Source organism: Heptranchias perlo, chromosome 2 (assembly GCF_035084215.1).
Source record: "Heptranchias perlo isolate sHepPer1 chromosome 2, sHepPer1.hap1, whole genome shotgun sequence".
NCBI classification, from domain to species: Eukaryota; Metazoa; Chordata; class Chondrichthyes; order Hexanchiformes; family Hexanchidae; genus Heptranchias; species Heptranchias perlo.
Window position 1 is genome coordinate 32,935,675 of NC_090326.1, and position 16,689 is coordinate 32,952,363.

Consider the following 16,689-nt stretch of genomic DNA (forward strand, 5'->3'; position numbering starts at 1 on the left):
TGTTTTAGTGATGCTGGTTGAAAAATACATACTGCATTAGTTCATAACCCACAGGAATCATAAGGGGTGATTTCCTGAGTTCATACTGTGGAGCTTCACCCATTGGGTGCACATGTCGGGGGTGCAGACACCACAAAAATTAAAACTTATGGGGCCAAAATTCTTGGGGTCGGAGAGGGAGAAACGGGATGGATCACTGCTCAGGGGGAGTTGGGGTGGGATGGGGCGGGAATATGGGGCAGTAATCCAGATCCACTAGGTTTTCGCCTCTGGAACATTCCATCCTAAATTCTGTTGGGTCTCTGGGGCCGTTCCTCAGCTACCCTGGGAATTCTGGCCAGTGTGCCTTGAGAGCAGGCATAGGTTCCATTGTGGGCCTCAAAAATGCCAGGAGACAAAGGTAATCCATCCCACAGAGATCACTTACCCTTTTGCAGGCTTCCCTCTTTCAGTGTCTACCCAATAATAAAAATGTTTTACTTTTCATCTTCGGCACGTTAAGGCCCTCAGGCAGGCCCATTGAAGCAGCAGGGGGCAACTCTGATTTGTTGCTGGCCATTCAGGGTGGGCGTCTATGTTGCACCTCCAAGGTGCAGACCATCCACCCTGTTTATTAAAATGACCCCATCCCCAGGATTTGGGACAGGGTCTTCTCCAGGACATGGACCAAAGCCCCATCCCACCCCACTGCCAGTGGCGAAGGTGGGCTCCAGGAATTTTGGCCCTTTATTGTCTATTTTCAATGTTGCCTACCATTTTTAAAATCTCTCTCTCTCCCTCTCCCTTCTATTTCTTTGTGTTTCTCTGTTATCCTTCTGCACTTACACGCTCTGTCTCTTTATTTCTTTTGTCTCCTTTCCTGAGTAGATACTTTCCTTGCTTTTTGGGTCAAAAGAAAATGGAAAATGCTGGCAATCTGAAGTAAAATCAGAAAATGATCGAAGTGCACAGAGCTCTGTCTATCCATGTTGCTTCTTCCCTCTTCCAATTTCCATAAATTAGACCTCTGTTTATGCCTGTGGGCTAGGCATTTCCTGTAAGTGTGTTCTTCTTTGGGCCCAATTTCCATCTCTCTTGCTACCCACAAGACCACATCCAAACTTTAGCCTACATCCTCATATTTAATCTAATGATGCAGCTTCACATAGCAGCCACGATAGTTGTTTAGATCTTAACTCTTAACAGCTCCAAGGAAGTGGTAAGCTCAAACTTGCAGTTTTTAGGTAGCTTCTGAGGTCTCCAAGTTGAGGGATGTGGTTTTCTCAGTACTCGCCGAAATGTTCCAATTGCTCTTTCTTAACTCTTCAGTGTAGTACCTCCCTGACCTCGCGAGTACCAAGTATTAGAACCCTTGCACTGGTATTGCAGTCACAATTGGAAACCAGAGAGTGACATAAATCAGGCAAAGCTGAAGAATCATGAGGAAAATGGTCATATTAAGAAGAATCCAGACAGCTATTAAATCTGATCGTGGCTGGTCCTCCAGTTTTTGTACATTTGAAAGAAATGAAAGCTACAGTTCTCCAGGGTTATTGTACCACGATACACAGGCAAAACAAAATAAGATTCATCCAAAATACAACACTACACAAGAAAAATAAAATAAGATTCATCCAAAATACAACACTACACAGGCAAAATAAAATAGCATATGTTACCATTTTAACTGTGCACTACTTTTAGGCAGCCAAGGTGCCCACCGGAAGCAGGCGGGTCCTTCATGAATGCATGCAAATCAGGGTCCTCTGGGTTTGTTAGGACCCTGATGTGATTCTAATATGCAAAAATACAAACCCCACCAGCAGTCAACCTGCTGAATAAAACTCAGTGGGCCTGGTTTCCAGGGCAGTTGGAAGCAGAGCCTACAAGCACTCAGATCATTGGTATCTGTTTTCTAATGCGTTTTGGGATTTTCACAGGTGAGTTTGCCTTGGAGATTGTTTTTTCTCATTTGCATTTATTCTGCTTACACACCCTCAATAGGTTCAAGGCTTAGCTTGGGTGCCATTCTCACTACATTGATTTGGTTGCAAAAAGAGGAGGAGGAAGAGGAGCAGCAGTAGCAGCAGCAGAGTGCCCTGCCACAAGGAGCAGCAGTTGGCTCTCTTAGAAGACAGTAGGCGAGGAGGGCTGCTCGACGAAGGCCGTACCCAGTCCATAGGCTGTACAGGCCCAGAGTGAGTCTCCTGGATCTGTCTGAAGAGCAGTGTATGAGGAGGCTGCGCTTCTCCAGACAGAGTGTCGCAGACTTCTTCGGCCTCTTGTAACAAGGCCTACTGCCTGCGGGTTAGGTGGCCGAGCTTTGCCTGTGGCTGTTTCCAGGGTTCTACAGGCGACATTTCTCACAACAGGTCACCAATGCACTCTTTGCCAGGACCAACGAAGACATATCCTTCCCAATGGACGGCAGCAGTCTGAAGGAAAGTGCTCTGGCATTTGATGTGGTGGCTGGCTTCCCTCGTGTGCAGGGGGTTATAGAATGCAGATGTGTAGCCATCAAGGCACCAGGAAACCAGCCAGAAGCCTTCATTAACAGGAAGGGATTTCATTCAATGAATGTGCAGCTGGTCAGTGATCACCACCACAGAATAATACGGGTCTGTGCCAGATTTCCAGGCAGCTATCACCGTGTCTTCATGCTGCACCAGTCAACTGTTCGCCCACTGTTCCACCCATCAAGGAAGGTCAGAGGATGGATGCTAGGCTGGTGACACTGCTCTGTAATCCCAGCAGTCCTGTACAGATGAGGTACAACCAGAGCCATGAGACCACCAGGATAATCATTGAACGCACTGCTGGGCTCCCAAAACAAAGGTTTGGGTGCCTGGATTGGTCAGGAGTCTCGCTTTAATACTGCCCTCAGACAGTCTCATGTATTGTGGTCGTGTGCTGCATGTCACACTACCTTGCTATCCAAAGAGGTTTGTTCATTGAGAAGGAACAGCAGGCAGAACTCCCCTCATCTGATGAGGAAGGCTTGGGTGAAGGTGAGGAAGGAGCAAAAGACAGAGGGTCACGACAGCACCTTGTAGCCAGAGATACCAGGGATGAGAGGATTGTGCAGAGCTTCAGTTGACCTGCTCATTCCCATGAAATGTTACACAATCCCTCTTTGTATTAATAGTCCTTGTTACTTCCTTTACCACTACCTCAACCCTGTAATAAAGAATAATTAAACCATTCAATCAACTATCATATTTCTGACAGTGCAGACTCATTGTCTGCTATGAAACCACACTGCAGACAAAAGTGCCAAATGTGAAATGGTTAATTCTTCAATGGCAAAAATGATAATTGCCTAGAAATCAATTTTCACTCAAGTGTTAAACCCAATATGCCTTTCTTCAAACTAACTAACTCCACTCCTCCTACGAGGTGCTCCCTCAGTGGCTTGATCATAGATGGTGGAAGGTTCCTGTTGCCCAAGTGAGAACCCCTGAAATGCTTGTGGTCTGCGGCCTGTGGGAGCTCAGGCCTGAGAGGGGCTGGCTGCAGACTGCGGCCCCTCGGTTGCTGCCGGGGCAGTTTGGCCCAGCTGGCCAAACTGCCCCGGTGGGCATTGGTTGAGGGGGTGGCGAGGGTGCAAACATGCTGACATCCTGTTGATGGGGCTGTGGCTCATCACTCCCACTAAAGCCCCTCTCCAAGTGACCCACCAGCCTATCCAAGGTGGAGCAGACCTTTGAGCCTAGAGTCTGAATGGCAGCTGTTTGAACTTCCAGCAAAGCTGTGCAAGCTGGCGATACAGACCCCTGGTGTGAAGGCCTGGCTGTAATGTTCATAGGGGTGACCGCACACTCCAAGGTAGACTGCAGAGTGCTGATATCCTGCGACAGGACTCGTCACAAGCTGGAAGTGGAATCCTTCAAACTTTCAGACATAGAACGGCAACTTCTAACCAGGGTTTACAATACATTGTACAATTACACGAGTGTCAAAAGGAGTATTTTTTCGAAGGCTGGGCCCATGACCACTGTCCTCCTCAGCAGAATTTGGAGGTGAGCTTTCCTTTCGATGAATCGTCTCCTGAGCTGTCCTTTCCACTAGTCCCTGCTCCTGCTCACTCATGCAAGGTGCTTCACCAAGTGCAGACCGCTGTAACTCACACTTTAACCACCCGGAGCGTCAATCTCTGCGCTGGTCCTTGGGAGGGATGGTGCACATGACGGTTCATACTCGGAGGACCGTCCTCCCCAAATCCTCTTCGACAGGGTCCATGTGCTGAGAAGGACCTGGAGAAGGGTACAGGAGTTAGCACGGCACTGACAGGCTTGACAGTAGCAGATGACAGGTTTCACTATACAGCATTACATTGGCAAGCTGGTTTAATGTGCAATCGCCTGAGGTGAATGAGTGTGATAAATAGGTAGCCCCCCCAGCTCACTGTTGTCCCCAGCCTCACCATCTCCGAAGCTTTTTGCTCCTGATGGGTCAATGAGCTCCAAGACTGCTTGCTCCACCTTGCTAAGGGCCTGAATGTTAGCCTGTCCCTCCCCTAGTTTTGCTCCTCTCCCTTGTTTTGTGTTATGTTGTGAGCCATTTTTCCTGCAGAAAGAGAGGGAGAGAGTTAATGAGTGGCTATCAAAATGGAATGAGCATATGTGTGGAGCTTGTTCATTCTGAGATGGAGAAGAAGCAAGTTGCGAGCAGGATGGGGAGGTGTTCACTGGTGTCCTCAGAGGAGTTCATTGTTTTGCAATTGCTACCATGCAAGAACGGAGTGCTACATCAAGTTACACTGAAACTACAGCACAGAAATAGGCCAGCATTTATGCATCACACATAGAAACATAGAAAATAGGAGCAAGAGTAGGCCATTCGGCCCTTCGGGCCTGCTCCGCCATTCAAAATGATCATGGTTGATCGTCTAACTCAGTACCCTGTTCCAGCTTTTTCCCCATATCCCTTGATCCCTTTAGGATTAAGAAATATATCTATCTCCTTCTTGAATACATCTAATGACTTGGCCTCCACTGCCTTCTGTGGTAGAGAATTCCACAGGTTCACCACCGTCTGAGTGAAGAAATGTCTCCTCATCTCAGTTCTAAATGGCATACGCCCTCCCTACCTACTTCATCTAACCCTCTCAGCATTTCCTTTTATTCCTTTCTCCCCCATGTGCTTATCTAGCTTTCCCTTAAATGCATCCATGCTATTCACCTCAACTACTCCTTGGAATTAAAGGCTGCTGCGTGGGTTTCCGGCGGCCGGGAAACTCGGCAGTGAAACTGAAGCGAAATTGAGGGCACAGTATCGGAATGGTTAACGGTCAGGAGGCTAGATCTGAATAAAGGCTCAGTGCTCACAGCTACTTTCTCAGTGCCCTCTGGGACACAGTTTGGTGAGAGTACCTGGTGTGAGACAGTCATTTGGAAAGACTTGAGTTGTTCATGTAGAGAAGCTCATGATGGGTGGCGTGAGGGCTGCCTTTGATTGGACTTCGGAAGAGGAAGAGAAAGAGGATCAGCAGCAGCAAGGGCGTGTGGTGGAGGGAGCTGCAGGTGGCCAGCAGAGAAGGGAGCAACAGAGGGGTCGAGGTCGCAGGAGGTACTACCCACCTAACAGTGTCTACAGGCAGAGGCTCAGCTTCCTTGACCTGAGCAGTGCTTCCGAAGGCTGAGATTGTCACGTCAGGTGGTCGCAGACACCTGCAGCCTCCTAGAAGAAGACCTACTCCCTGCTGGGCCTGGTGGCCACGCACTACCAGTGACTGTGAAAGTCACCACCGCCCTCAATTTCTTTGCCTCTGGCTCCTTCCAAGGCACTACAGGAGACATATCAAGGGTCTCGAAGTCGGCTGCACATACGGCAGGAAATGGATGGATTGTTTGCCAGAGCTGGGAGGTATGTAAACTTCTCGTGACGACAATAGCCAGAATGAGTGGGCACTCAGATTTATGTCTCTGGTTGACTTCCCACAGGTACAAGGTGCCATCGACTGCACACACATGGCAATCCGAGCACCATCTGATCAACCAGGAGCATTCGTCAACCGCAAGGGATTTCATTCCATCAATGTTCAGCTGGTGAGCAATCACACAAAAAGGTTCATGCAGGTCTGCGCCCTTCAGTACTCACCAGCGAGGGTCTTTAGAATAATCGTGGTGTGCTGTGTTCTGCATAACATAGCACAGCAGTGAGACCGAGAAGTGCAGGAGTAACAAGCCTCTCAGCACTCCTCATGTGATAAGGATTCCAATGGAGAAAACGAGGACAAGGAAGATGAAGATGGGGCTCCCAATGCCAGACCAGATGACCACGTTACTGCTCGAGATGCTAGAGATGCCCTAATAGCTCAAAGGTTCATTTAGTTATACGCTGGACCAAAGTAACTATAACAACTATAACATGCCCCCACCCCCATACCCTGACACTTACATAAGCAGTCCTGTAACCATCCATCCACTTGTTCCACATCCACTAATGGTGTCAGTCAATTCATGGCTTCACATTCAGCACCAAACAAACGAAAAGCACAGTTGGCACTCGCCTTTCAAGAATAGGGAACACAGGAAAGTGATGCAAAGTGATAAATTTAATGTGATGTAAAAAAGTAACTGTATTAACAAATATTCAAAAACACCCATGTGCGCACCCTTGGTGAACTATAAAGCTTTTCCTTTCAACCTCTGGCGCTTCTACCTGGTGCAATCCCTGTGGCTTCAGCAGAGGTAGTGACAGGCTGCTCTGATCCTTGGTTTGACTTTTGAGATGTTCGCAGCCAACGACCTCTGGGTGTCGGAGCTCCTGAGGGCCCCGCCAAAGACTGCTCCTGTTCAGGGGCAGACTGGGCCAACAGGAGAGGAGGCAGCATGTCGGGTACTGGTTGAGGTGGGGGGCAACGGGTGAGATGTGCAAATGCTTTGAGAGGAGTTCGCACTTTCATCTCCCTTATCGCCATCCACCCTCTCCTGGGCCAGCGAAACACCACTCCTGCCTGTCTGCGGGAGAGCAGCTTGGAGCAGATCAGTGATGCTTTGGAAGCACACAGCTATTCTATCTGTCAGCCTTTGGAAGCCGGTAGACATGTTGGCATTCAGAGTTTGCAAGGCCGTTGTCTGGGCCTGCAGGGACTCATTAGTGTGCCAGTGATTCAAGTTCCATAGAGGAGGCCAGACTCTCAATGGCAGATTGTATCTTCACAAGGCCTGTGATATCACTCCACTAATATTTGAGCTGAACTCCTCCATCCTCCCGCTACTTACTTCTTGGGCCACCTCCAGCCATGCCTTCTCTGTAGTGGCTGCAAGTTTCTTTTTCCCATTGCTGGGAAAGAGGACCTCCTTTCTTTCCCTTACCCTACCCAGCAGAACATCCAGGGACACCTCATCAAATCTGGGCGCAGCCTTAGCTCTCCTTCCTTCCATAACTGTTAATGTATTGCTTCAAAACCAAGGTAGCAAACTCCAAACCTCCTCCTCCATTGCAACTGTGAAGTGGGCCTTTAAATAGTCGAGGTGACATCTCGTCATGTGGGTCCGCATCTCGCCCGCTAACGCGCAGTGAAACCCGGGAGTAAAATGATAAAGAGGCACCCCCGTTGAAATCAGACATTCCCACGATATTGCGCAATTGTCGCCGGCTGTCGCTCTCCCCCGCAACCCCGCTCCGTTCCTGTCTCTGCGGTAGTATCGGGGCCAATGTCTCCTTCAGCATAATGCCATCCTCTATCAACGCACTACTCAATGTCTTTTCTTGTAGATTTCTGCCTTGCTCTGATTTCTTGATTCCAATACTCTGGCAAGGAAAATCTATTCCAAATTCAGGTCTGTGCCAGACATTTTCTCAGGTTCAGTGTCACTGGACTCACCCATAAGCAGACCCCACGTCCCTTATGATCAACAGTTTACCTATACTATTCAGTATCTGGTCATACAATCGTGTGACCCAAGGCTTGTAACAATGAAACCCCATGTTATATGAACTGGATACTATAATCTCTCACGTGGCACCACGCACATTCTCCAATTTTCTGAAAGACGAGCTGATTAACACTTTAATGAGACAAGGCCAAATATAAATCAACAGGTTGGTTTATTTTGCAAACAAACGGGAGCTTTCTTTTTGCCAGATTTTCCATGTTCCCCTCTTCCTCTGCTATTCTGCTGTAACCATTTACACCTCCTCTGGACCCATTTTTGTTTCTATACTTGTCTCATTGTCACCTTATTTTGCCTTGCACCATCATTCCTTTTGTCATTTAATCACTCCTGCCCTCCACCCTATCATAGACCTTCCCTTTTGTTCTTTTCCTGCCCTGCCCTCCCTTTTCCCTGGCTCTGTACTTGCTTAAAAGCTGTTCATGTCTAACATCAGTTCTGATGAAAAGTCATCGACCTTTGTTTCTCTCTCCACAGATTCTGCCTGACCTGCTGAGTGTTTCCAGTATTCTCTGATTTTATTTCAGATTTCCAGTATCAGCAGTATTTTGCTTTTGTGCAAATACCACACTGTCCCCATTAAACGCGCTCTTCCGAACAGTGAATTCCCTGAAACTGGTCAGCCCTGAACTAAAAGGAGAGAGCTTTCTCTATCGTGATCTGGCTTCCTTACCAGCTCTCCCATACTGTTTCAGGTCATGTATTTCTTTGTTCTTTTATTTACCTGTCTGGATGGGAAACCAAGGGTTTGACCTTTGACCGTCTCCCAGCATCCTGTATCCAGGGATTAGTCAACTGTGCAGCCAAGTAAACTAGCTACAGTCCTCCTTGGTGAGGGTTCCTGCAACAACTGAAGAAGTCCAATTAAATTGCTGTTTCTAGTGTGGCATTTTGTTATTTTCTATGTTACAAGATTCGTTGCGGAATTAAGTTGAAGATGAGATTTACTATAAATGTTTTCTATTTGTTCATTTATTGTTTGTAAAATAGACCAGCCTGTTGATGGGTCGAATGGCCTCTTTCTGTGCAGCATCACTTCTTCAGCTGGTTCATCTAGCTCTAATCCACATTCCCTAAAAGCTGTGTTTAGCGCATTTAATTTCACCAAAGTCACCAAAACATAACAAGCATGCACGTGTTTTGATCTATATAATTGCAATACATAGACTGATATCATTTGGTTTCAACCAGTTATTACATTTCATGAGAGCTGCAAGAAGCTCTCGTGAATAGAAATTCCTGTCCTTTATGATATCATACTTAATGAGCTCGTAAAACATCCCCCTGTCTGTTATTTCAATGGATGTGTTAACCTCTTTGTTTTAAATGGGTTAAAGTTCTGTTCAAGTAGCAGAGAGAGGAGTTTGATATGGCTGTATTAAATAGATGCACAATAACATTGCCAGCAGTCATTTCCAGGCTGATATTTTTATCTTGGGAGCAGAAATACAGGAGGTATTTCTCCAACCCTCAATGATCAGTCTCACTGCCCAGCACCGCATGCTGAAAACTCAGGCTCCTGCTTTGGAGGATTTTCCAACGATCGTTTACAGTGTTTCTCTGCGGGTTCTGTCAATCTCCTGCCAAAGTTACAGTGGGAGCCTAGGAGAAGCCATACGGAGTTTCAGTGCCTATATGTAGCCCCAAGACTCCACGGTACATTTCTATGCAACCTACGAAAACAAAAGCTTGAGTACTCTTGCTATCGGAAGTAAGAGGAATGCACTTGTCTTTGAGAGTGCTTTGATTAAACAAGGTGCCCAATAACTAAAGTGCCTCAAACTAGATTATTTTTCTTGATGATTGTTTCATTAGGGCCAATATACTGACATCCCCATTGACTCTGACTCTCTGTTAAAAGCAGGAAATGCTGGAAACACTCAGCAGGTCGGGCAGCATCTGCGGATAGAGAAACAGAGTTAACGTTTCAGGTCGAAGACTTTTCATCAGAACTGGAAGATGTTAGAGAATAACAGCTTTAAAGCAAGGGAAGAAGGGGGAAGGGGGCAGGAAAAAAAGAAAAAGGGAGAGGTCTGTGATAGGGTGGTATCCCCATTTTCTGTTTTTATTTCAGATTTCCAGCAAACACAGTATTTTGCTTTTGTTCTCTGTTAAAAATCCTGGACTTGAAAATGTAAATAAGCCATTCTAGGGAATTCTTCTGAGATTTTAATTTTAGGGATCATTTCTATAGTTTGTAACTTGAGAAATGCGTTCCAAAGTGTCTGAAACCACTTTTATTTTCCAGTTCCATAATTTTCCACCTACGTGGCAATAACTTCATATCCGTAGATCTTCTCTCTTGACTTTTAATAAAAACACCCCTATGTATATTTTTTGGATTTCCTTGCAAAGTGGTCACATTTCCCGCAATAAGGTTTCCATTCAACAGCTGAGAGTGTTTGTGTCACTCCACTTCCAGTTTTTTTAGTGTTACTCCAGGTCAAGCTGGGTCCAATTCAAGTTTAGGTTTATGGAAACTCTGAAGAGAAATAGAAGGTTCTGGGGCGCACCTGTGTTCATCCTTTTAAGTGAACTGCCATGTTTTCTTCCGACTGTTCTATAAATAAGCCTGTTTACCAGAAGTCACAGTTTAACCAAATGTTAACACTTAATCTCACGCATTCACAAACTTAATTTATGTGTGCTTAACTTAAGTGTGCTTTTAAACAGTTCCCATGTGGGTTTAATCTTATCTAGTCAGGCTCTCTCTCTTCCCTTCCCTTGATGGCCCAATTTCTTCATTGCAATGTAAAATCAACCCTCTTATATGGAAGTACAATTCTCCACAGCTTCTTTTGCCTGGATTGAAATATTATATTTATATAGATATATAAATATATAAAATCAATCTAATTATTTTCCATACAAGCAACTTAGACTATCCAAATGTGGATTCATAATTCTTAGGCCACCCACGATTGTGTGAAAACATGAGTTTAAGGAATGTATTCTATTCTACTGAACGCAATGTGTTTGGAACTCATCACAGTACCATGGTAGGTACAACTCAGGAGGAGGCCACTCAGCCCATCGTGCCTGGGCCAGCTCTTTGACAGAGCTATCCAATTAGTCCCATTCCCCTGATCTTTCCCCATAGCCCTGTAAAGTTTTTCCTTTCAAATATTTATCCAATTCTCTTTTGAAAATTACTATTGAATCTGCTTCCAGCACCCTTTCAGGCCAAATCATTACAACTCGCTGCATAAAAAAATGTTTCCTCACGTCGCCTCTGGCTCTTTTGCTGATCACCTTAAATCTGTGTCCTCTGGTTACCGACCCGTCTGCCACTGGAAAAGGTTTCTTCTTGTTTACTCTGTCAAAACCATTCCTGATTTTGAGCACCTCTATCAAATCTCCCCTTAACCTTCTCCCTTCGAAGGAGAGCGCATTGCGAACAGAGTGGATCGTGAACCGAGTGGGGACTTGAGAATTTGGTGAGTGGTAATTAGGTGTAGAGGGGGAAGGAGGCAATGAATTTTAAAAATTTAATTTAAAAAAAAGCAAAAAAACAAAACAGACTAAAAAGTAATTATCTATAAATAAATGTGGACTAAGAGATGGCAGAGCAGGTTGTGTGTCTGGACTGCAGTATGTAGGAGTTTGTGGACAGCGAGACTGTCCCGAGCGAACACATCTGCAGTTGATGTCTCCGCCTCCAATCTCTCCAGCTCAGAGTCATTGAGAGAGTTGGAGACACTCCGACACAGAAGGGAGGGGGAGGGATATCTGGACAGTTTGCTCCAGAACTCGGTCACACCTCATAGAGAGGCACAGAATGGGGTTGGTGTGACTGAGAGTGTACAGAGTAAGGGGAACACTTGCAAAAGGCGTTTGATAAAGTGCCGCATAATAGGCTTGTTATCAAGATTGAAGCCCATGGAATAAAGAGGGCAGTAGCAGCATGGATACAGAATTGGCTAAGTAACAGGAAGCAGAGAGTAGTAGTGAATGGTTGTTTTTCGGACTGGAGGAAGGTATACAGTCGTATTCCCCAGGGGTCGGTGCTGGGACCACTGCTTTTCTTGATATATATTAATGACTTGGACTTGGGTGTACAGGCACAATTTCAAAATTTAAGATGACACAAAACTTGGAAGGGTAGTAAACAGTGAGGAGGATAGTGATAGACTTCAAGAGGGTATAGAAAAATGCGAGGTGATACATTTCGATAGGAAGAATGAGAAGAGGCAATATAAATTAGAGGGTACAATTCTAAAAGGGGTACAGGAACAGAGAGACCTGGGGGTATATTGAAGGTGGCAGGGCAGGTTGAGAAAGTGGTTAAAAAAGCATTTGGGATCCTGGGATTTATAAATAGAGGCATAGAGTACAAAAGCAAGGAAGTCATGATGAACCTTTGTAAAACACTGGTTCGGCCACAACTGGAGTATTGTGTCCATTTCTGGGCACCACACTTTAGGAAAGATGTAAAGGCCTTAGAGAGGGTGCAGAAGAGATTTACTAGAATGATTTCAGGGATGAGGGACTTTAGTTACGTGGATAGACTGGAGAAGTTGGGGTCATTCTCCTTGGAACAGAGATGGTTGAGAGGAGATTTGATAGAGGTATTCAAAATCATGAAGGGTCTGGACAGAGTAGATAGAGAGAAACTGTTCCCATTGGCAGAAGGGTCAAGAACCAGAGGGTATAGATTTAAGGTGATTGGCAAAAGAACCGAAGGCGACACGAGGAAAAACTTTTTTGTACAGCGAGTGGATAGGATCTGGAATGCACTGCCTGAGGGGGGGTGATGGAGGCAGATTCAATCTTGGCCTTCAAAAGGGAATTGGATAAGTACTTAAAGGGAAAAAATTTGCAGGGCTACGGGGATAGGGTGGGGAAGTGGGATTAGCTGGATTGCTCTTGCAGAGAGCCGGTACGGACCCGATGAGCCGAATGGCCTCCTTCCGAGCTGTAACCTTTCTCCAATTCTATGATTCTATGAACCCAGGTGAGATAGAGAACGGGATTTGCAAAAACTGATCCTATTCAACAGGTACAATGTCCTTGCTACCTGTGAGGAAAAGGGTAAAGACTGTCAAAAGGACATCAAGAATGCTGACCATGGCACTTTGGAGCAGAAGGCTGTCCAAAGGGAGGACGAGCAGGAGGAGGAGAAGAAGCGCGATGTGGTAGTTGTAGGGAAGGACATACTTGCATTGGAGGCAGTTCAGAGAAGATTCACTAGGTTGATTCCGGGTATTGAAGGGTTGTCTTATGAGGAAAGATTGAACAGGTTGGGTCTATACTCATTGGAGTTTAGAAGAATGAGAGGAGATCTTATTGAAACATGTAAGATTCTGAGGGGACTCGATAGGGTAGATGCTGAGAGGATATTACCCCTCATGGGGGAATCTAAAACTAGGAGGCATAGTCTCAGAATAAGGGGTTGCCCGTTTAAGTTGGAAATGAGAAGGAATTTCTTCTCCCAGAGGGTCGTGAATCTTTGGAATTCTTTACCCCAAAAAGCTGTGGAGGCTGAGTCATTGAATACATTCAAGGCTGAGTTAGACACATTTTTGATCAGCAAGGGAGTCAAAGGATATCGGGAAAAGGCGGGAAAGTGGAGTTGAGGTAAAAATCAGATCAGCCATGATCTCATTAAATGGTGGAGCAGGCTCGAGGGGCCAAATGGCCTACTCCTGCTCCTATCTCTTATGGTCTTATGGTCTTATTCAATAATTAGGGCAACATATAGCATCCTTTGTAAACAGGATCGAGAGTCACACGTAGCATGTTGCCTACCTGGTGCCAGGGTGAGGGACATCTCGGACTGGCTTAAAAGGATTTGAGGAGGGAGAGGGAAGATCCAGTCGTTGTGGTCCATGTTGGGACCAACAACATAGGAAAGAGAAGGCAAGAGATCCTGTTCCGAGAGTACCGGGAGCTAGGAGCTAAATTAAAAAACAGGACCTCAAGGGTTATAATCTCTGGATTATTACCCGAGCCACATGCAAATTGGCTTAGGGATAAGCAGATTAGGGAGGTGAACACGTGGCTGAAGGAGTGGTGTGGGAAAGAGGGGTTCCATTTCATGGGACACTGGCACCAGTACTGGGACAGGAAGGAACTGTACCATTGGGACGGGCTCCACCTGAACCGGGCTGGGACCAGGGTCCAAGTGGAAAGGATAAATAGGGCGGTCACAAGGACTTTAAACTAGTAAATGTGGGGGAGGATTCAGGTGGAAAAGGTAGTATAAATAATAATTGTAAAAACAAACAAAAAGGAAGAGAGTAAAGTAATAGTCAGAAATTATGCTTTAGGCACTGCAGGTAAAGGGAAAACTAAAAGATGTAAAGTAATTAAATCAGGAGAGAGAGATAAGAAATGTGTGAGAAAAACATTAGAGCAGAAGGACAGGTTGTGTGTGGCCCAAATAAGCATTCTTTATACAAACACATGGAGTATAAGGAACAAATTGAATGAATTGTAGGCGTAAATTCAACTTAGAGGGTACGACATGGTAGCCATTACTGAGACATGGCTGCGAGACGGTCAGGACTGGGAACTGAATATATCAGGTTATAAAGTCTATAGGAAGGTTAAGGAAACTGATAGAGGGGGAAGAGTAGCCTTAGTGATTAAGGATGAAATTACTTCAATGATAAGAAAGGAGAAAAGAGAGGCAAGCAGGCAGTGGAGACTTTATGGGTAGAATTAAGAAACAGAAAAGGACAAGCATGTAGCAAGGGCAGAGTGGTTTTAATGGGGGATTTTAACTTTCATATTGATTAGGGATAAGCAGATGAGCTCATGTCAGAAATGTAACGAATTTCTTGAGTGTGTTCAGGACAGCTTTCGGCAACAATATGTCCTAGAGCCAAAGGGGCGGTCCATATTAGATTTAATAAGGAGTAATGATCCAGATTTAGTTAACAGCCTAATGTTGCGTGAACATTTATCTAATAGCGATCATAATCTGATCGAGTTCAACGTTGTGTTTGAAAGGGAGAAACCGTAACAGTTACTAAGATTCTAAATTTAGGTAAGGCCGACTTCAACGGGATGAGACAGAGACTGTCCACAATAAACTGGGCAAATTTGTTAATGGGTAAAACGACAGAAGATCAGTGGGAGGTGTTCAAAAAAGAATTTAAAGGTGATACAGAACTAGTTTATACCCCTAAGGGGCACGAGCTCTACTTGCCAAAAAAAAACAGCCATGGACGACAAAAGAGGTAAAGGACAATATAAAACAAAAAGAAAAAGCTTACAAAAATGCAAAAAATAGCACAGATCCTGGCGACGGGAGAGATACAAAGAACAGCAAAGGGTGACAAAACGGATAGTAAGAGCTACAAAAAGGGAGTATGAAAAGAAACTCGCAAGGGATATCAAAATCAACACAAAATTTTTTTAAAATTATATTAGGAAAAAGAGGGTGGTCAAGAGCAATGTGGGCCCCTTAAAAACTGATAATGGTGATTTTGTAAATGAAAATAAGGAAATGGAAGACATGTTAAATAATTAATTTGTGTCAGTATTTACAGTAGAGGAAGAGGATAACATGCCAGACACCCGAAGGAAACTCATTTTGAATCAGGGGCAGGGACTCACCATAATTAACGTAAGCAAATTAACAGTAATGAAGAAAATAATGGCACTAAAGAGTGACACACCCCCAGGAACAGATGGTTTCCATCCCAGGGTTTTAAAGGAAGGAGGTGAGAACATTGTAGATGTCCTAACTATAATCTTCCCAAATTCTCTCGATTCAGGAACCCTTCATTTAGATTGGAAAATTGCACATGTCACTCCACTATTTAAGAAAGGTGAGAAAGGGAAACCAGGGAATTATAGACCAGTTAGCCTAACATCTGTTGTCAGGAAATTACTAGAGTCTATAATTAAGGAAAGAGTGTCTGAACACCTTGAAAATTTTCAGCTGATCAGAGGGAGCCAGCATGGATTTGTAAAGGGTAGGTCATGCCTTACGAACCTGATTGAATTTTTTGAAGAGGTAACTAAAGTAGTGGACAGGGGAATGTCTATGGATGTTGTTTATACGGACTTCCAGAAGGCATTCAATAAAGTTCCTCGTAAGAGGCTGTTAGCTAAAGGTGAAGGTCATGGAATTGAGGGCAAATTATTGACCTGGTTAGGAAATTGGCTGAGCGGCAGGAGACAGAGAGTAGGGATAATGGACAGGTACTCAAATTGACAGGATGTGACTAGTGGTGTCCCACAGGGATCTGTGTTGGGGCCTCAACTATTCACTGTATTTATTAACAACTTAGATGACGGGATAGAGAGCCACATATCCAAGTTTGCGGATGACACAAAGATAGGCAGCATTGTAAGCAGTGTAGATGGAAACATAAAATTACAGAGAGATATTAATAGATTAAGTGAACGGGCAAAACTGTGGCAAATGGATTTCAATGTAGGCAAGTGTGAGGTCATCCACTTTGGTCCTAAAAAGGATAGATCAGAGTACTTTATAAATGGTGAAAAGCTGGAAACAGTGGAGGTCCAAAGAGACTTAGGGGTCCATGTACATAGATCATTAAAATATCATGGACAGGTATAGAAAATAATCAAAAAGGCTAATGGAATGCTGGCCTTTATATCTAGAGGACTAGAATATAAGGGGGTAGATGTTATGCTACAGCTATACAAAACCCTGGTTAGACCACACCTGGAGTACTGTGTTCAGTTCTGGGCACTGCACCTTAGGAAGGATGTATTGGCCTTGGAGGGAGTGCAGCATAGATTTACTAGAATGATACCTGGACTCCAAGGGTTAAATCATGAGGAGAGAATACACAAACTGGGGTTGTATTCCCTGGAATTTAGAAGATTA

At 44.9% G+C, this 16,689-nt stretch overlaps 2 long non-coding RNA genes across 3 annotated transcripts in view; one reads left to right on the forward strand and one right to left on the reverse strand.

Moving 5' to 3' along the window:
* The window catches only part of LOC137333265 (uncharacterized), an 86,293-nt gene that overhangs the window by 2,788 nt on the left and 66,816 nt on the right, over positions 1–16,689 (forward strand). The window lies entirely within an intron of this gene.
* On the reverse strand, positions 1,210–9,031 carry LOC137333258 (uncharacterized). Its single transcript, XR_010965830.1, has 4 exons — positions 8,605–9,031; positions 6,379–6,490; positions 4,403–4,545; positions 1,210–4,232 (listed from the first exon to the last, which is right to left on the reverse strand). It is a non-coding gene; the product is annotated as an uncharacterized lncRNA (long non-coding RNA).